The sequence below is a fragment of the Cynocephalus volans genome, chromosome 3 (genome assembly GCF_027409185.1).
Source record: "Cynocephalus volans isolate mCynVol1 chromosome 3, mCynVol1.pri, whole genome shotgun sequence".
NCBI lineage: Eukaryota > Metazoa > Chordata > Mammalia > Dermoptera > Cynocephalidae > Cynocephalus > Cynocephalus volans.
Window position 1 is genome coordinate 114,941,713 of NC_084462.1, and position 21,965 is coordinate 114,963,677.

At 36.6% G+C, this 21,965-nt stretch overlaps 1 protein-coding gene and 1 non-coding gene across 4 annotated transcripts in view; one reads left to right on the forward strand and one right to left on the reverse strand.

Moving 5' to 3' along the window:
• PRKD1 (protein kinase D1) overlaps positions 1-21,965 on the reverse strand; it is a 301,199-nt gene that overhangs the window by 195,958 nt on the left and 83,276 nt on the right. The gene's annotated exons all lie outside the window — the stretch shown is intronic.
• Positions 8,385-8,487, forward strand: LOC134374204 (U6 spliceosomal RNA). Its single transcript, XR_010023077.1, has one exon. It is a non-coding gene; the product is annotated as a U6 spliceosomal RNA (small nuclear RNA).

The window sequence follows — 21,965 nt, forward strand, 5'->3', positions numbered from 1 at the left end:
ATAGATCGTCATTATTTGCCAATTCCATATTTGCTAATTCACCTACTCACTAAAAGGTATCCATAACCCCAAAATCAGTATCTGTAGCACTTTCACGGTCATTTGCAGACATGAACAGAGTGGCAAAAAATGAATTGCCTGATGTGTACACTCCCAGTTGACACTGCCTTCCTGTTTCAGTTCCTATACTCTCAACAAGTGCTACTACTTTCATGGTCTATTTAGCACCACATTTTTTGCATTTTATTTCTCATTGGTGATTTTGATGCTTAAAAGGAGTCCCATGCATAGTGGTCAAGTGCTGTCTAGTGTTCCTAAGTGCATGAAGGCTGTGATGTGCCTTACAGAGAAAATATGTGTGTTAGATAATCTTAATTCAGGCATGAGTTATACTGCTGCTGGCTGTGAGTATATTAAATAAGGTGTCTTTAAACAGAAACACACATCAACAAGATTACATATTCATCAGTTGACAAAAATGTAACCAGAGGATCACAGGAACTAACTCCTGTATCCTAGGAGCAATTGTTCCCATTTGCCAACTCTGTGTTCGAGGTGACATTACCGAACAGAACTACACAGAGAATGAGGATCAACTGTATATTTCCAGTCAACTTGGCTGTGATATACCATCTCAAGGGGAGACTGCACTGGGAGTAAAGAAGAGCACCCACACTTGTTTAAAACTCTGTTCCTCGATTTGTCTATTTCTATTTCATAAGAATCTGTATTTTAGGCCTTGGGGTTTCTTAGAGGGTTAACCTCTGATTTACAACAAACAGAAAACTTCTATGGATTGGCCATTATGACTTCCAATGTAACAATGAAATTACCTTTCTACTGAAATCCAAATTCCTAAAATCACTACTCTCTTTCCTTTCCAATGTCATCTTATTTGGCAAGAACATATTCAGGAAAATATCTGACTTGCTCTACCTTATAAAACCCAAAGGTAAAATTGTGAACACCACACACTCTACACATAGACACATGCTAACTTTAAATCAGAGGGAAAAAAAGAGGTTTGTTTTTATTGTGTTATTATTGGATTTTCTTGAAATAAAAGTCTGTAGCAATTTTATAAGTTTTTCCCTGGACAGCTATAACATAAACACCTTCAGATTGTTGTATCCTCTATTTTTTCAGTCACTTTGGAAAACAATCCAATCCCTCATCCCTTCCCTTACCTCTCCATACTTGCTCCCTTCTTCATAAGACCCCTGGTACCAATCCTCCCTATATAAAAAATTATTAATGTTATAATTTTAAAACACTTTTAATTTGAGAGTTTAAGATAATGCAATACAAAAATTTTTGTATAATATGTCATCTATTTAATTATCAGAACCTATATCAGTCAATCAGTCAGGATTCCCTAGAGAAAGAGAATCCAACTGTCTGTGTGTGTGTGTGTGCGTGCGTGCATGCGTGCGTGCGCGCGCGCGCGCTCATATATATACATACATATAAAACAGTATTTCAAAAAGTTTGTGGAAAAATATAATTAAAAGGTAATATGAATCTTTCCATGAACTTTCTGAAGTACTCTTATATATGTATATACATACATGTATATGTGTGTATGTTTGTGTGGTATTCATGTATACAGTCTCGTGCAAATGTCTTGCACTACTGTGAGGCTTGGCAAGTCCAAAATCATAGGACAGGCAGGCAAGCTAGAAACTCAGGCAGGAGTTGATGCAAACTCTAGGCAAAATTTCTCCTTTCAGTTTTGTTTTTCAGGCCTTCAACTAATTGACAGAGATTAAAATGTGGTTTTGTAGACCTGGATTACTTTAAAAATTAACTGATAAGGATAAGGTGTTTCTAAATTTAAAACAAAGTAACAAAGTAACATCTTCAGAATGGCACTAACAGAATGGAAAATGTAAAGGAGAACTGTAATTCAGTCAGTTGGGGCAATGGATAAGAGATTGGAACCTGAAGAATCCATCACTGTTTATATCAAATTATCCAAGGAAAAGAACCTTATCAGGTGACCTGGTAAGGTAATGAGGTTTTCACATAACCTGGATGGAATATCCCTCAAGACCAACCAATTCCTTATGTTTCAATTCTGAGCCAATTTAGCAACTTTCCAATTTCTGAATCTGCTTTGCAGAAATCTTGCTGTGTTGAGGTGTACCTTGGAAAAGCCTATCAAGCACTGCGAATTAGCAAGCAGGCATTCTCGTTCATAGAAACAATTTTTGTGAAGTTTATTAGCCTGGGTTTGTCTTCTAGGAAATATAGCAACTCTGACTGGATAGAAAAAATAAGATTTCCAGAGCTTAAAATTCAAAAACCAAAAACTGCACCTCAATGAGCCAATCATGAGATTGGCCAGCTCAACAGGCCATGCATCACTGCCTCTTTATGCTTCTCTCCAATGTTAGCCTTTGGGTCAAAACTGAGTGTTGAAAGCTGAAAGGACCTAGAGGCTTCAGGAAAAAGATGGAGGATAAGAATATTTCAATGGGCAGAAATTATGAGTAGACTACTCCAGATGGAGAGAAAAGCATAGCTGAGGTCCAAAGTTTGGGAAATACAACATACATATGGACTCAATAGTATGATTTTGATGGTACACAAGGGGTCCATACATAGGAAGATTGAGAAAGAAGATTATAAAGGTAAACTGCGGGCGTTTTGGAGAAATTTAACTGATCACATTGAAAATGTTTTTTTATTTACTGGCAATGGGAAGCCACAAAGTTTTGATTTTTTTTTTTTTTTTTGAGCCAGTAAATATCAAAATTGTAACTCTGCATTAGCATGCTTAACTTCTTAAAAACATAGTGAGTAACTTTTTGGAAGTGATTAATCCATAGAGTTTATTGCAACACTCTAGGTGGGAGATAATAACAATCCCAACTGGAAAGACAGTTATATTAAAAACAGAAGATTTGAACATGAGGAAGAGACAATTGTTGGGATTCACTGAGCATCTGACTCGATGTGAGAGGTATGGGATCTGAAAAGATTGATGCATACTCCAACGTTAGTACTTCAGAGTACAATACTACTCTTTTATTTTGTTTTGTTTTGTTTTTAATTTTAATTTATTAATATAGAATTTATTTTATTAATATAGAATGTAGCTGATTTTCGTGTCACTTTATCAAGTCTTCCTTTTCCCCCTTCCCACACCCCCCCCATCAATATCATATCTGTTCACTTGTCTTAACAAGTTCATGGAATTGTTGTGATTGTTGGGTCTTCTTCCCCTACCCCACTCCCATTTGTTTGTTTGTTTTTTGTTTGTTTGTTTTTATTAGCTCCCACAAATAAGTGAGAACACGTGGTATTTCTCTTTCTGTGCCTGGCTTATTTCACTTAATATAATTTTCTCTAAGTCCACCCATGTTGCTGCAAATGGTAGTATCTCATTTTTCCTTAATGGGATTATATCAAACTAGAAAACGTCTACACAGCAAAAAGAAACAATTAACAGATCAAAAAGACAACCAACAGAATGGGAGAAAATATTTGCAAAATACACATCTGACAAAGGATTAATATCCAGAATATACAAGGAACTTAAACAACTTCACAGCAAAAAAAAACAAATAACCCAATTAAAAAATGGGCAAAGGAACTGAATAGGCATTTATCAAAGGAAGATATACGAATGGCCAACAGACACATGAAAAAATGCTCAACATCACTCAGCATTTGGGAAATGCAAATAAAAACCACTTTGAGATTCCATCTCACTCCAGTTAGGATGGCTAATAGCCAAAAGACCGAGAAAGATAAATGCTGGCAAAGATGCAGAGAAAAAGGAACCCTCCTATACTGTTGTTGGGACTGCAAAATGGTACAGCCTTTATGGAAAATGATATGGAGGTTCCTCAAATAATTACAGATAGATCTACCATATGACCCAGCTATTCCACTGCTGGGTGTATACCCAAAGGAATGGAAATCATCATGTCTATAGGTATATGCCTATAGACCTGCACTCCCATGTTTATTTCAGCACTATTTACAATAGCCAAGAGTTGGAACCAGCCTATATGCCCATCATCGGATGAGTGGATAAGGAAAATGTGGTATATTTACACAATGGAATACTACTCCGCTATAAAAAAAAATGAAATACTCTTTTTTTAAAAATTACTGATATGCTGTCCTATAACTTTCAAACATCATTTCACATTAATAGTTTGAATCTCTTAATACCACTGTTTCACATCTGCAACTGGGTTCATTATTTAAGGCCAAATTCAAAATATATAAACCCACTCTCTTTATCATTCTTGCTACCCTATGACCACAGCAAGCTGAAGACTTCCCAAATGTTCCAACCACCAATAAAAACAGATGCATGCAAAACGCAAGAGAACAATCTAACAACACTGTTGTATAAGGTTTACAAGAGTAAACCATTCAAACAGGAAAGTTCTCCAGCTAATAAATCTAGAACTTTTAGTCCTTTCTTGACAGGTGACATAGATTCCAAGAATCATAATACTAGCCTGACTCTCTTGTATGGTGTGTACCCCATAAACATGTCCAATGTCTCCCTTTCCAGAACCTTGTTTCAACAAAACAATATTTAGAAAACAACAAGGGGACTAGACTCTCAGCAAGTAATTCCCCACTAGTACAAGAAGACCAAATGAGATCTTTATGCTATCTTCCTCATAACAAAATCCCAACTAAGAAAATCATCCTAATGTTTAAAACAGAGTTACCACAGCAACAAAGTGAACAGTTAAAAAGCAATGAACTTAATCAATGCAAGTCACTGTTGGAAAGATTATCCCTTGAGACAAATCTCTCACTGCTAAGATTATTGCTATTTACCTGAAGTGTTTTCTGAAAAGGTAAGGATGACTGATTGAGGGTTTCAGATCAATGAGGTTTTTTTTTTCTTTCAGTGAGCTAAAGCTCCCAGTAGACCTAAGCTGCACTTTTAATCATGATATTAATCAATAACAATTACACCCAAGAGAATGCCAACATAGGTTTTCCAGGAAATCTCATACGGCTTAAAGTACCATACTTGTAGAAATAGTCAATATTATGTGTTATAAAACAGAATTCAGGTTGGTTTCTTACTATTTCCCTAGAGCAGAAGTATGGTGCTCTAGACCCAGAAATATTAACACAGTACTAACTTTTCTGTGCTTAAGAATCACCTGGAGATCTTGTAAAAATATAGATTTTGATTCACTTGGTCTGGGGTGTAGCCTGAGGTCTGCATTTCTACAAGCTCTCAGGTGATGCCCATGCGTGGAGTAGCAAGATATTGGACTACATTACAGATGAGTCCAGAGGCAGAATAAAAGTCATACACATTGACAGAGGGATACTTAGTAAAAGACGGATTTGACCATAAGAGAGATTCTACTTCCAGACTTCCACCTCAAACTGCTCTCCTCAGAAAATAAGAGAGAAAACTGGCAATACTAAACTTACCTTGAATGTATTCCAAGGAACCCTAGTTATCTGTGATATGAATAGGTGTTACCAGAAAAACAGGATGCTGATAGGAGGCTCAGTAGTCCTATAACTGAGTTAAACAAAATTAAGTAGTAATAATGGCTAACATTTGTTAAGCACTGACTATGTATCAGGCATTGTTCTTAACACATGATTTGGAGTAACTCATTTAATTTTCACAGGTAAGAATTATGTATATTATCATCCCCACTTTACATATGTGCAAAGGGAAGCAACGAGAGTTTAAGTAACTGGTCACAACGCTGGTGAGTTGGTGAGTGGTGGAGCCAGGGCTCAACCCCTGGCAGGGTGCCCGCTCAGCATGGGCTCTGCTCTCTGGAACATAAGCACTTTTCATTATTGATGGGAAACATGAATCACCACAAGGTGATGTAAGTACTTGTAAGTTGCCAATGAAGGAGAATACGCAATGGAGAGGAGAAAGGAAAACTTAAAAGTTAGGGCAAGATAGAACATGAGAACAAGCCAAAAAAGGGAAAAATTAGAACATGGAAGTAATTCTTAGAGAAATAATAGATTTAGAAGAGTATACTGTGGCAGTATAGACAGCATCTACCCAGATACAGATGTGCTGAATGAAGACCAATCTGCTTGGCAAACACCCAGGAGAGGAAAGCAAGTCAAGTTGCAGACCTCACCAACCACTAGAGGACATGAACAGTTTATTTCCACCAAATATACTAAAAAAGCTCTCAAAGACAACAGAGTCACTATTCTTATATTAATTACCCAATTTACAGATTATCTGGGCCCCTTGCTTGGTCTCTTTCTTCTTCCCACAGGATTGATTAGACATTTTGCTTTTAATTAGCAACTCTGAGTAGCAAAAATGGGTGACTATAAAATCACTTTGTCCTGCTCTTATTTGGGGATCTGGCAATAGGTTTGGGAGAAGGAGATTAGGATGTGAAATTAATGATAAAAATGCATTCTATTAATACTAGATTTCAATGAACCATCTTTGATTGGCTTTCAAGATGGTGGAGGGAGAAATACACTGTGTGGATCCAGTCTGAATTACGTAGTCTGAATTAGAAAACAGCCAACATATTACACAGAGAAAACTTCAGGTCAGGCAGAATGAGAAACAAAGTAGTTGTTGAGTTAGGTGAGCTCTGGGAAATGGTTCACATTATACACACAAGCATTAAAACAAAAGTTGACTTTGGAAACTTTTAAAGTTCACTGATCCCTAATGCAATATCTATGCAGAGACGCTGATGGAAAACTCGAGTACTAGCTTGAGGAAAAGAAAAACTTTAACTGGAGACAAGGACCTGCCTTTAAGTGCCCTAGAATGATCATGTATAAATGTTTTACAAACACCAAAATGAATGTAGTTTTTTCAAATGAAACAAGAGAGGTCCTTTGGCCTCCAGGATTGAAACGTGTCATAAAAATGTACTTACTTTTACCATCACCTCAGCACCTCTATTTGTAGGGTTCTAAGGTGAAACAATCTAGTTTTGTTATGCTAGTACTTCAACCTACATTTACAAATTTTTCAAATATTTTATCTAAATGTTTTCCATCAGCATGTTCCTTTTTATAAGAACCCTTCATTGTTCCAAGACACAAATCAGATCCCTTTGAATTTCAATGAAAACATTTTAGGCCTATTTATGATTTTATTTCAAAAGACATGTATACACATGTAAAGCAGTTTCAATGTTATTTTTAAATACATTTCAATAGGTCTCATTGTGTTGATATTAGCATGGCACTTAAGAAAATACTTCCAGGTGGCAGGCACCTGCTCTGGCTTTGAAACACAACCCCCAAAACCTATATAGTCAGGCACCAGAATGGGGAAGAGCAACTATGTATTTCAGCACCTAGTAGTTTTGGCAGCTCATTTAGAACTGGTTATTGCCAGCTGGGCATTTTGCCATTTCCTTGAGGCAAAATTAAAGTGGAAGATGCAAGGGTTTTATTGTAATTTTCCACCACATATTTATATCATTATGGGTTTTGTGCTGCTCTAGTCCCCACACAGTCTCACTGAATATCTTCTTATTATGTCACTGAAATTTGAAGCAAATACAGGATGATGCAGTGAAAACAAGTGGGCACCGTGGATAGCAAATGATGCTGAACATAACAGTATGCCTATCACAAAGATGCCTTATCCAAAAAGCAGGGGGAAAGTGCCATTAAAGGTACTAAAGTCAAGTTTTTTCCTTTCTTCCTCAGCTTCTCTCTCAACCTGCCACGGTGTGTTTATTTTCTACATACTGTTGCGATCCCGCAGGTACCGGGATACCAGCGAGGACCTTCTGGGATCCATGTGCCCACAGCTTACACAAACTGCCCACTCGCGGGCTATTGAGTTCCGGCTCCCACCAGACGCTGGAGCAATGCTCTGCGCACCAACTAGGGAAGTCGAGCCAGGCATCTGCATTCCCACAGACCCATGGCCCCAATCCACAAGCAGACTGACGACCTACAGGAGGAATACAATTCCTACGCAAGGATGCACTGGGCATCTAGATCGGGAGTGGGTGAGGGGATTGCTCGCTGAGGCACCCGCCGGGCACTCCTATATGAGGATGGCCACATCAATGCCCTGTTCTGGGACCTACGGAGCTCTTGCTTTAGACCCCTGACCCTCCCCACCAGGAGCAGAGGACAGCAGCAGTTGTTGGACAGGAGCAGGGAGGAAGAGGCCAAGAAGAGCTTGGAGTCCTAGGAGGTGGGGAGCCAGCAGCAGAGAACCCATCCCAAAGAGGCAGGCACCTGAACCAAGGCTTCGGTCCTGGGGCATGCCCCATTATCCCATCGGACTTCACTTACAAAACACAAACACAAACATAAAATTAAGGATTTGGAGACAGCAAAGTCGGCGCATGAAACCTCAAAGGATTGCTCCATAACTGAGTGATGAAGCCAGCCCTGATGCAAATAAAAGTCCTTTGCTCACTTCTGTAGCACGTGTACTAAAATTGGACAATGGAGATATTAGCATGGCCCCTGCACAAGGATGACACGCAAATTTGTTATGTGTTCCATATTTTTATTTTATGGAACTAAATACACATACACACACTAAACAGTACGCATAAAACTGAGGAAATCTGAGTAAAACTGGGGAAAGGTGAATTGTATCCATGTCAATATCCTAGTTACGATACCATAATATAGTTTTGTAAAATATCATTGGGAGAAAACGTGTAAAGTTACAAGGGATGTCTCTATATTATTTCTCACAACTGCATATTGTATTTCCTTTAAGAAAAGATCCAACACCTATTATATGGACACATAAAACATATAGGTAATCATTACCAAACCTACATATGCCTCTATATATTCAGAACATTAAATTGTATATAATTTGACTTTAATATAGTGTAAAAGAGCAATCCTTAAAATAACTTGCTGGAATACAAAATCTGCAAACACCATGTTAACCATGTAAATTCCTCCTGTGTTCAGCTAAATTTCTTGCTGAAACTTCTCTTATCTATTTAAGATAAAATGAAAACATGCATTCTAGAAACTACAAAAATACTCTGGAAACTGTAGTGGTCTGTGCAAAAGCATGCCTTTATTCACAAAGGAGACAAGTGTATGTGGAAAAGCCCAAAATGAATTTCAAAATGTTAAATTCTTGAATGCAAAAAATTGATCTATGTACGATTTGCAACTAGAAGGACATACCTGATATTGGTACAGTTACTTAATTTTTATATCCAAAAGACAAAACATCTTTCTCGTCAGATGCTAAAACACCAAAATATAATAGGAAACAACTGATTTCTCTAGGCTGAGTTCCCAGAGCGACTGAGCCAGGTGAGAATTCTATGTTGCTTTTTCGGACTGTGTATGTGAGCAAACACCAAAAGGGACCAGTCTTGTTATGGTCCTAGGGAAAGGGTGTGGCCAGGTCTGTACAATCTCAGAGATAGAGACTACCTAAAGCGCACCTATTTCTACTAAAACTGCATTAAGTGAGGTAATGGGAAGCAACACACCACACATCCCAGAACATTCAAAACACTCGGGAGATGTTAGTAATTAATATCAACAATGGCAGCAAGCTCGCACTCCGACCTCTCAAGTGCTTAGCACCAACTCTAAACATAAATTACACATCCAATTATTATCTCTACCATTTCTTGCTCTATCAGAGGATGCTCAGAGCCAAGATCAGACCACCTTTGGTTCTAGCCAGGACTTTGAAGAGACCTGAAGAACTGTGTAAACAAAGAAAGAAGTTTGGGATCCAAATTAATTTTGCCACTGCTAACTCTGTACCTCTGGGTAAACACTGGGCTGTTCATTAGCAAAATGGAGTTTGAATTTCAAAGACGAATGAATATTCATTCACTTTGGATAATTACATACTAAGGCATTCAAAATATATTTGTTGAATGAAAGCCTGAATTAATAAATGGTTATGTGCAGACTTCTCTCCAACCTGGTTTTTATTTTTATTTTTTTTTATCTCTTTACTAGATAAATTCCTTTGCAGTTTTATTTTAGAGTTAAAATATCAAAGTAGAAGGGGAGGAATCACAAATAAAACAGTACTTTGCTCACAACCTCACCGAACTGCATGGTGCCGACCCATTACATAATTAATCATTGCTAGTTCCAGTCAGTGTGGGTATGCCAACGACACTCTGTCACAGTTTGCCAGGTGTGGCAAATTACTGCATCTTTGGCTAGCTATGCTTCGAGACTGGGAGTCTAATGAACAGCACTTAAGAGCCTCCTGAGGCAGGAGAGCAGTGTTGGCTGACTATCTTGCTGGTGGTGCCCTAGTTTTGTTCTCACAGTCTCCAGTTCTTATTGATTCCTAGGCTTTCTACGCCCAATGTACTAAGGAAGTGGGCTTTTCACTGCCCCATCTTGGGCCCTAAGTGTTTCTGAATAGCTCACCTCTTTGTTCTGCATGTGTCCTCACTGCTGTCTGTACAACTGACTTTGACACACTTTCTCAAAGGTATATTCAAAAACCCTCTCCAGTCAGTTTAGGCTCGGATCCCAGGTTGGCTGCACGCCCTGTCTCAGTGATTCTCTGCTGCCTTTATTGCTGGCACTGACACAAATGCAGCTTTGTCTCAACTCACCACAAAAACATTGAATTTCATTGATTCCTTAGCACTTGAAACTAAGCTAATTATATTTCATGCAATTTAATTAACTACATGCAAAATTTTTAATAAGTAAGCAAAATATAGGCAAGAGCCAACTTGAACTATGTCACTATACAAACAGTGTAAAGGATGGTTTAATATTTAGATAAATACCAATCTACAAAAAGATGACAAGAGGCAAGGTTTGACATAGATAAACAAGTGTGTTGTTTTAATTCTCAAAAACTAGTTCTCTTAAATATGCCATTAAAACCAACTGCAGCTCCAGGTTCCTTTGTTATTAAAGTTCTATCTGAGAGATTTCTCACTAACTTTAAAACTAAAAACCTACTTCTGATAAAAATGTCATTGGAATTTTGATGGGGATTGCATTGAATTTGTATATCACTTTGGGTAGTATGGACATTTTCATAATACTGATTCTTCCAATCCAAGAGCATGGGATATCTTTCCATCTTCTTGTATCCTCTCTAATTTCTCTCAGCAGTAGTTTGTAGTTCTCATTATAGAGATTTTTCACATCCTTGGTTCACTCAGTTCCTAAGTATTTTATTTTTTTGGTAGCTATTGTAAATGGGCAAGCTTTCTTGATTTCTCTTTCTGCACGTTCACTATTGGAGAATAGAAATGCTACTGATTTTTGTGTGTTGATTTTGTATCCTGCTACTTTGCTGAAATCATTTATCAACTCCAAGAATTTTTTTGTAGAGGCTTTAAGCTGTTCGATATATAGGATCATGTCATCTGCAAATAGGGACAGTTTGACTTCATCTTTTCCAATCTGGATGCCCTTTATTCCCTTCTCTTCTCTAATTGCTCTGGCTAGTACTTCCAACACTATGTTGAATAGGAGTTGTGAGAGTGGGCATCCTTGCCTAGTTCCTGTTCTTAAAGGAAAAGCTTTCAGCTTTTCCACATTCAGGATGATATTGGCAGTGGGTTTATCATATATGGCTTTAATTATGTTGAGATAATTTACATCTATACCTAACTTATACAGGGTCGTTGCCCTGAATGAATGTTGAATTTTATCAAATGCTTTTTCAGCATCTATAGAGATGACCATAAGGTCTTTGTGTTCGAGTTTATTAATATGGTGTATCCCATTTATTGATTTGCGTATGTTGAACCAACCTTGCATCCCTGGGATGAATCCCACTTGATCATGGTGAATAATTTTACGTATATGTTGCTGTATTCTGTTAGCTAGTATTTTATTGAGGATTTTTGCATCTATATTCATCAAGGATGTTGGCCTGTAGTTTTCTTTTTTAGTTGAATCTTTACCTGGTTTTGGTATTAGGATGATGTTTGCTTCATAGAATGAGTTTGGGAGATTTGCGTCTGTTTCAATCTTTTGGAATAGTTTATAAAGAATTGGTGTCAATTCCTCTTTGAATGTTTGGCGAAATTCTGCTGTGAATCTGTCTGGTCCTGGGCTTTTCTTTGTTGGGAGCCTTCTGATAACAGCTTCAATCTCCTTTATTGTTATTGGTCTGTTCAGATTTTCTATTTCTTCTTGGCTCAGTTCTGGTAGCTTGTGTGTGTCCAGAAATTTATCCATTTCTTCCAGATTTTCAAATTTGTTGGTGTATAAATAAATGAATACACAAAAAAAACAGGGGTGGGGGGAGGAAGACACAACAATTACAATTCCTTGAAATTGATATGATAAGCAAACAGAAAGGACATTGTTGGGAGGGAGGGGGGAGAGGGAGAAGGGAAGAAGGTTTTGGTAATGGGCCACAATAATCAACCACATTGTATATTGACAAAATAAAATAAAATTTGGAAGAAAAAAAAATAAAATAAACATATCATTCAAAAAAAAAAAAACTAAAAACCTACTAAAAACAGTACATCAAACAACCTCGTACTCATCAAAGAAAACTTACCACAGTTGCCGCATACTACAATATTAAATAATTAATCTTGGCATGGCAAAACTACCCTCAGAAATACCTAAATTATTTAAGATAAATCAAACATGATAATTATTTATTTCTTTCTAACCCACTAGTACATCATAGTTAACATGAATATAATGGAGAGTCTCATGATTTATATGTCAGTATATTCTCACCTCTCCATTCCAGCAATTCAGTTTTGAAATGTCCCTAGAGGGAAATTGTTGAGAGCAAGATGTTAACCCTGATAATAACAGGGAAGATCTAAAATAAAGTACATGACTTTGGCCCAAACTCCCGTCTGAATATGAATAGAGAAAACAGAAAATCAGGAGAAATTTACTGATAACAATCTAACCATTAAGAGATCCTGGAAAAATTTACAGAATTATGCAATGGAACATTCACTACAGGTTCAGCTTAATACATCTTGTAACATCTACCCTGTCTGGATAGTGGAACATGGCTTATTGTCTCAGGGTTTTTCATAAGGGACCATTAAGAATGTATGTACTTTAAAAGTCTTTAGGTGGACTTATAATCCACTAAACACTTCCAACTGTCCTTCTCATATAGCTCAACTCCAGCCCCCATTTTTATTTTCCAGTAAACTACAGAAATTATAATAGCACTTATGTCAACCAGTTTAAACGTGGTGTATCTTTCCTATATATTAATAATACTCATTTCTTCATTACCTTAAGAAACTATTTCTACCCTCAGTGTAGAAAAAAGCAAAGGGAGCATTTTAACAAACAAAGTACAGTCATGTCAATAATTAATCAAAATTCCTCTTAGATGCTTTTTATCAACACTGCATAGAAATCAGTACAAAGAGAAAACCAGGCTTCCTGAGCTACCACCACTGCCTAATAAAGCAACTAACTACGGGACACACATTCAGGAATGACAACAGAAACACAATGGCAGGAAGTTGATTTTCACTGTTTTTAAAAATATGTGATTAATTATATCTATTGTCATGAAATTTGTATAATTAAGAGAAAAACTGTTACCCACAAATGCAACAAGTAAATAATCTAGAAAGTCATTTGCTTTTTAGATTCTCATCATAAACTTCTCATCATAAATTCTCATCATAAACTTCGAATTGTCTACTATCCTTAAGTGCTAGCTGTTTTCTTTTTCTTTTAAAGTATATCCTCAGCCACATCATTAAAATCATAAGAAGTTTACATTTATTCTGACTTTGCCCTCTGAGAATATGTTGATTTAAGGCTTATTTAGCTTTACTGACAGTTTTATATTTTAATGCATTGTAAAAGCTGTCATCTAGGATATTATGCCCTCAATAATGTAAATAATCTATTTCATGTAACCCTATGATTACTAAAAATGGTCTCCACACATTGAAATGTCCCCAAATTCCTGCAAGTCCAAGAGATCATGTTTTTTCTGTTGCTGTCTTTAATATAAAATAAATATAAACTACCAGTGACCTACTAGGCTTCAAAAATGACTCGTTTTAATTACATTTAGATTTTTTAAAAGACATTAAATCCCAAAGATTTTTAATAGACATATTAAACCCCAAACGATTACAACCAATTTTTCTAAATATATATCACATAGTCTACTTTTAATACTAGCTGGAGCATTTTTTTAAAAGGTGAGGACATGCATCGCAGGGTCATGTTTGAAAATATGTCTTCTTTCAAATTTACATAGCTTGTTCTTATGAAAATGAAGGCATGCTGAGAGTGATCACAGGTCCAGGGGCACACAAATGTATTTTGCCTTTTAATAATGCCTTCTCTCAACCAAGGCAAGGCACAAGATGAGTGGCAAGCTGATACTTTTTGACTTTTGAAAAGATTAAAATTCAAAAAGATCCACATTTCTTCACTGAATGGTCACCTACCCCTCTGAAGAGGATCCTCCAAAGTGCTATGAATTCTGGTTGCCACTAAGTCATACCCATGAGGAAAAAGGATGAGCACAATAAGATTGGGAGGAAGAGGGAGACTTATTTTTATTTAACAAACACTTACATACCACTTACTATATCATAGGTGCTGTTTTAAGTATTCTACAAGTATTGGCTCAATAAATGCTCATAACAACTTCATGTGTAGGACCCATTATATAATCCCCATTTTATAGATGAGAACATTTAGAGGACAGAGATGGAATAACTCGCCGGACATCACTAGCTTGTAAAGTGTGTTAGGATTTGAACCCAGGCACTGAGACTCCAGGATCTGTGCTCCCAACTACTTTATCCTGCCTTTGCCAGCCACTTCTTCCCTAATTCTCATAAATTCATCCAAAAAATCCAATAAAGGAAGGAAGGAAAACATCGTGATTACTGTGGAAAATAAAAGTGTATAGCTTTGGCATTTTTTTCCTTCCCATTTAAAGGCAACTATTTTTTCATTGAAAAAAATTGTCTTCCAAACACAAATGACAAAAACAGCAGGGAAGGAAATGCTATTTTCCAGTTTCTAGGAGGTTATCATAAACAATGAAGAGAGAAGAACAAATTAAAGTTTCAAAAAATGGCATTTGACAGTATCCCTTTTACCTCGCTGCCTATGACAATTTGACTGCACTGTGTTCAGTGGCTGTCCTGAACACCCTGTGGTGTGAAAATGAAAGATGACCATGCTTGGAAAGAAAAGAAAAGCATATTGTAAGCAAGTGTAAATGCACAGTAAGGTCTGAATGTTGTGGAAATAAGCCCAGGCTGCTTCTCAATTCATGAGTTTAACTGAGATGGCAGAACAGATGACAAACAACAACAAACAGAAACACCACACCACACAACACTCTCCAATAGTGGGGATAAATACCCAAAGCAGCTTAGATAATTCCATGCTAATTTACTTTCTTGTTTAACCAGTCTAAATATTTGCTGTCTATTAAATATTCATGTATTGTGTTTTAATACCTTCAGGGTGTTATTCTCCAAGGAATTAATTTATAAGTACCTGTAGTCAAAATAGCACACTTTCCTCAAAATAACAAAAGCTTTTATTCAAAGACTTAATATCAATTAACTGGTCAAAATAGAGGTCTGAAGGAAATTCAGTCTTCTTGGCATTTAAGGTTTCAAAAACTGAAGAGAATATTTCATTTGAAAAGAAATAAAAACTTTCAACTGTCCTCCAGTACACTATTTTGTTGGGTTTGGGTATCAACAGAAACACGATAATAAGTATTTTCTGGCATTACCAGAAAGAGCCTATTTATTTGCCAAAACAAATACTGGTGTATTCAAACTGCTCTTTTTGAATATAAGCTTTTTTTTTAAAGGACCTGTTTTATTTCATGTGATGTTTCAGAAATACTATCAATTTACTCAAAGAAATTTAAGTAATAACTTTAAGGTACTATTTATTTATATTAGATATGAAAGAAAGGCTGTTGAAACGTTTTACATTAAAGGAAGGTAAGGAGACATAATAAGCAAATGCAGTACTTGATCCTAACCCGGATCCCCTAGGCTGAAGGGGGAAAATGCTCTAAAAGAAGCTATTGGCTCAATTGATAAAACTGAAATACAAATGGTATGTAAAAGTATTCTATCAATGATAAATTTATTGATATTGATGATTGCACTCTGGTTTTATAAAAGAATACCTGATCCTTACAAAATACACACTGAAGTAGATAGGTACAAAGAGCAATTGTATGCAATATCCTCAGATGGTTCAGGAAGAAAAGTGTGAGAAAGAGGGGGAGGGATTATATAAATGATAAAGCAATGGACTGAAATGTTTAGGTGAATCTGAGTAAAAGCTGGAGAAGTGGTCTTTGTATTTTTTATTATTGACAAATTTTCCATTTTTGTAAATTTGAAATTATTTCCAAATTAAAAGTAAAAACAATAACAACAATGAAAAACTATTGACCTGAGCCAGCAGTATGAATTAAACTCCATGGGTTGAGCTCACTCTTTGCAAGACACAGAAGCAGAGTCCCTGACACCTGCCCTCAAGGTATTGACATTATATTGTAGACTCCCACAGACATTTATACCTCAAAATACCTTAGTCCACATGGAATACCAGTTATTTCTAACACTAATGTCTCCATCAAAAGGCACTATTGGATACAGTCCATTTCTTCAGCCACTACAAACTCAGCCTCCACAGGAGAAGATAAGGCATATCCACACTATGCACAGTGGGTGCAGGGTCACAAGGCCACCCCACATCACCCCTGGGAATATGGTTCATCCACACCACCGATCCAGAGGCAACACCTTTTGGCTGCAACTCTAGTGGTCTGACTCAGTGAATATTTACTTAGTGCCTACTTATGTGCAGGCACTGGGCTGTGTGCTAGGAAGAGAAAAGATGAATAAGCTTTGGCACTAATCTTAAGGAATTCACAGCCTAAGTAGAAAAAAGTATATGAATCTGTAATTGCAATAGAATCTATAAAACACTGTGGTATGAGAACCACTTTTTTTTCAGATGAAAAGATAAATGTTTAGGTGATGGACATGCTATCTACCCTAAGTGTATCATTGTATAATATATGCACATTGTATAATATATGCAAACAACACACTGTACCCCACAAATATGTACAAATAAAAATAAATATTTTTAAAATGCTGTTGTAGTAAAGGTGTATATCAAGTGATTTTTTTTATTTAATTTAATTTTATTTTACTTCTCAAAACACATTGTACTTGATTTTCATGCCCCTTTACCTGTTCCTTTACCCCCCTCCTTTCACCTCCCCTCCCACATCGTATCTGTGTACTTGACTTAAATAGTTCAAGGAATTTTTCTGGTTATTCTGTCTTCTTCCCCCCACCCCCACTCTTTATTTGTTTGTGTTTATTTATTTATTAATTTTTAGCTCCCACAAATAAGTGAGAACATGTGGTATTTCTCTATCTGTGCCTGAATTGTTTCACTTAATATAATTTTCTCTAAGTCCATCCATGTTGTTGCGAATGGTAGTAGTTCATTCTTTTTTATAGCAGAGTAGTATTCCGTTGTATATATGTACCACAGTTTCCTTATCCACTCATCAGATGATGGACATTTGGGCTCGTTCCAGCTCTCAGCTATTGTAAACAGTGCTGCAATAAGCATTGGAGTACAGGTATCCCTTCGGCATGATGATTTCCATTCCTCTGGGTATATTCCCAGCAGTGGAATAGCTAGGTCATATGGTAGATCAATCTGTAATTGTTTGAAGAACTTCCATACCATTTTCCATAAAGGCTGCACCATTTTGCAGCCCCACCAACAGTGTATGAGAGTTCCTTTTCCTACACAACCTCTCCAGCACTTATCGTTCTCAGTCTTTTGGATGTTAGCCATCCTAACTGGAGTGAGATGGTTTCTCGAAGTGGTCTTGATTTGCAATTCCTGGATGCTGAGTAATGTTGAGCATTTTTCCATGTGTCTGTTGGCCATTTGTATATCTTCCTTTGAGAAATGCCTATTCAGCTCCTTTGCCCATTTTTTAATTGGGTTATTTATTTTTTTTGCTGTAAAGTTGTTTGAGTTCCTTGTATGTTCTGGATATTAATCCTTTGTCAGATGTATATTTTGCAAATATTTTTTCCCACTCTGTTGGTTGTCTCTTTACTCTGTTGATTGCTTCTTTTGCTGTGCAGAAGCTTTTTAGTTTGATAGAATCCCATTTGTTTAATTTTCCTTTAGTTGCCTGTGCTTTCTGGGTCCTATTCATGAATTCTGTACCCACTCCTACTTCCTGGAGTGTTTCCCCTATGTTTTCTTTAAGGAGTTTTATTGTTTCAGGATGTATATTTAATTCTTTAATCCATTTTGAGTTGATTTTGGTATATGGTGAAATATACGGGTCTAGTTTCATTCTCCTACACATGAGTATCCAGTTTTCCAAGCACCACTTGTTGAAAAGGCAGTCTCTTCCCCACTATGTAGCTTTGCTACCTTTGTCAAAGTTGAATAGATGAGAAATGCCTTACTTAGTTACTCAATAAATATTCACTCTGTGTCAGCGAAAGGACCCTTAAGGATGAGTAAGTGCTCCCCCAGCCAATAGGAAAAGAAACAAGAAGGGAATGCCAGGCAAATGCCCCTAATAACATAAGGACAATGGCAGAGAGCTTTGCACATGGAAGGTGTTTTCACTGAATACTGAGGGATCAATATGGCTGTGAGCACAGAATCTCCTGGGGATGTGGATAAATGGAGGAGGTAAAAACAATTAGGGCCAGATCCTGAATAGCCTTGATAACCACAAGATAATCCTATGGAGGGAATGGTAGAATATTTTCAGCAGGAAAATTTAAGTGATGAAATTTTTGTGTTAGAAAGCCCATTCTGGTCAACATGTCCAGCATAAATCATCAAGAAAAGGTGAGACATAGGAAAAAAAGTTCATATGTAATTGCAGTAGTCTCCAAATATTGTGATCAGAGCTTGACCTGAGACATTACCAAGGAAAGAGACACATTTGAAGGTAGAATGGGGAGGGCTCAGCAACCAAATGATTGTGTTAGGTGAGATATGCTGAGGTGGGGGCTGAGATGATGCGGTGTCTAGCTTAAACTTCAAGCTTAAATATGCTTTAACAGTGAGGGAGGGAAAAGGGAAAAGATGAACTCAACTTTGAACATATTAACTTTGAAATTCCAGTGTAATATGCTTAGAGATGCTCAATATAGAATTCAGGAGTATGGGAAATACACCAAAGTTCGGGAGAGAAGTTAGGGTAAACAAAGATGCTAGGGGTCACACTGGTGATAAATAAAAACAAGCCTATTTTCTTGGATTCTCTATGGAAGATTGTGTAGATTAAATAACATCAAAGAATAGATATTTAAAGATTATCCGAAAGAAAATAAGCCAAAGAAAGGAAGAGAATGAGAAGCCAGAGTTAGGTGGTAGCCATAGTATATGGTGACTTGTACATGGCTCAGGCACCCAGTGACCACAGTTCAACCAGCTTTCAACACACATTCACTAAGGCCTATTAGGCACCAAAGACATGGCTAAATCCCAACTATTATATTAGCTCCACTCTTCTGCTCTAAATGATATAATGACTTTTAAGTTTGGATAGAGATAGAATTCAAGTTAAGTTCTCATTCTGTTCATTCTCTCCTTACATACTAAAATGCAAAATTAAACAAAGGACTTCATTTGAAAAGAAAGCACAGTAACAGACACCTTAGAGCCTTTATGGACTTTCAGGGCTTATAAAGCAACACAAAGGAAAAAAGGTTAAGAAACTAATTCCTGAACACATTCACCTCCCTTTTAAAAATTATTGATGAATGTCCTACCTTTCACCATATACTAACTCAAAAAGGACTTAAATATAAGACTCAAAACTATAAAACTCCTAAAACATAGGGGAAATACTTCAGGAAGTAGGACTGGGCAAAGACTTTATGAATATGACCCCAAAAGCACAAGCAACAAAAGACAAAATAAACAAACGGGATTATATCAAACTAAAAAGCTTCTGCACAGCAAAAGAAACAATTAACACAGTGAAAAGACAACCTACAAACTAGAAGAAAATATTTGCAAACTATGCATCAACAAAGGATTAATATTTGGAATATACAAGGAACTCAAACAACTAAACTTAAAAAAACAAATAACTCAATTAGAAAAATGGGCAAAAAAGCTGAAAAGACATTTCTCAAAGGAAGATATACAAATGGTCAACAGACACATGAAAAAATGCTCTACATCACTCAGCATCAGGGAAATGCAAATCAAAACCACACTGAGATATCATCTCACCCCAGTCAGACTGTCTATTATCGAAAAGACTGAGAATAACAAATGCTGGCAAGGATGCAGAGAAAGGGGAACTCTCTTACACTGTTTGTGGGACTGTAAATTGGTGCAGCCCATTATGGAAAATTGTATGGAGGTTCCTCAGAAAACTACAGATAGATCTATCATATGATGCAGCTATTCCACTGCTGGGCACATATCCAAAGGTATGGAAATCATCATGTCGAAGAGATACCTGCATCCCATGTTTATTGCAGCTCTATTTACAATAGCCAAGAGCTGGAACCAACCTAAAAGTCCATCATCAGATGACTGGATAAGGAAAATGTGGTATATTTACACAATGGAATATAATTCTGCCATAAAAAAATAATGAAATGCTGCCATTTTCAGCAGCATGGATGAACTTAGAAAAAATTATGTTAAGTGAATTAAGCCAAGCACAGAAAGAGAAATACCGCATGTCCTCACTCATAAGTGGGAGTTAAAAATAAATAAATGAGAGAAAGAAAGAAAGATACATCAATCAGAATAATAAGTTGAACTTTCAAAAGGAGAGAACAGAACTGAGGTTACCAGAGGTGGGAAAAGGGGAGGGGTAGAGAGGGTAAGGGAAGAATTGGTAAAGGGCACGAAAAGTGATCATATTGTATAATGTTGAATACACTAATTATCCTGATTTGAGCCTCACATACTGCACACAGGTATTTATATTCAGCTCTGTACCCCACAGATATGTACAATCAACTATGTTTCAATTTAAAAAAAAGTATTGATGGACAAAATATTATAATAAACCATTGTCAACACAAACGTTCTGATTGCAACATAGCAATACTAGCCAATTCTGGGTTAAACAGTAACATCATCCACATGGAAGGCCTGCAAGATGCACAGCTGAGAGCATGTGTGCATGCACACACATACCCACATACAACCTCCTCAAACAGACTTTGCAGTCAGAGCAGCCTTGTAAATACTTTGCCTTTATTACCCACAGTGACCATCAGTCTAGTGAAATCATCTGTCCTCTCACAGAGACGGTGACACCTGTAATCAGTAACAGCACAACCACCAGGTTTTATGACTAATTCCATGAGCCAATTTGTTTTATATTTAGTTTTTTTTCTTTTTAAATTTCATTATTAACGTACTACCCGCATCATCAATGTTTTTGGCCTCCCAGGTCACTATGGAAAGCAATCTGTTTTTCTTGCACAATCATTTGAATAAATAATACCTAGTCATTTGACTGCAAGTATTCATTATACATGAGCTATAGAAAATAATCAGTCACAGATCAAGTTTAGTAGCTTCAAAACAAATGACGTACGTATGATTTAAACAGAATTCTCTGAGTGGTTTCTTTTCTCCAGAAAGGATCTGAATTTTATCCTATGTGCATTGTACAATCTTCTTTTCAAATTTTGTGAATATTTCTCTTGGGTCAAATATTCACTTTATGCCTTTCTAACTCAGCAAACAGAGGCTCACATACAAAATGGCTTTGTCACTTTGTCTAGCATGTTAACAGAGCAATAATTATTTTAGTACTTCAATTTGGACAGTCAAAAAGATGACCTTATGATGAACCTCCTGTAAGAGAAACAGTATGGTTTATAAATAAAATCTCATGCTGAGAGATCTTAGCTTCCAAAGGAAGAAAGCAATCACTATGTTTTCAGGAAGTTAATGTTCTGCCCTTTACTTTAGACACATAATATCTAGATTTTCATCAGCATTTTTTTTTTAAATGC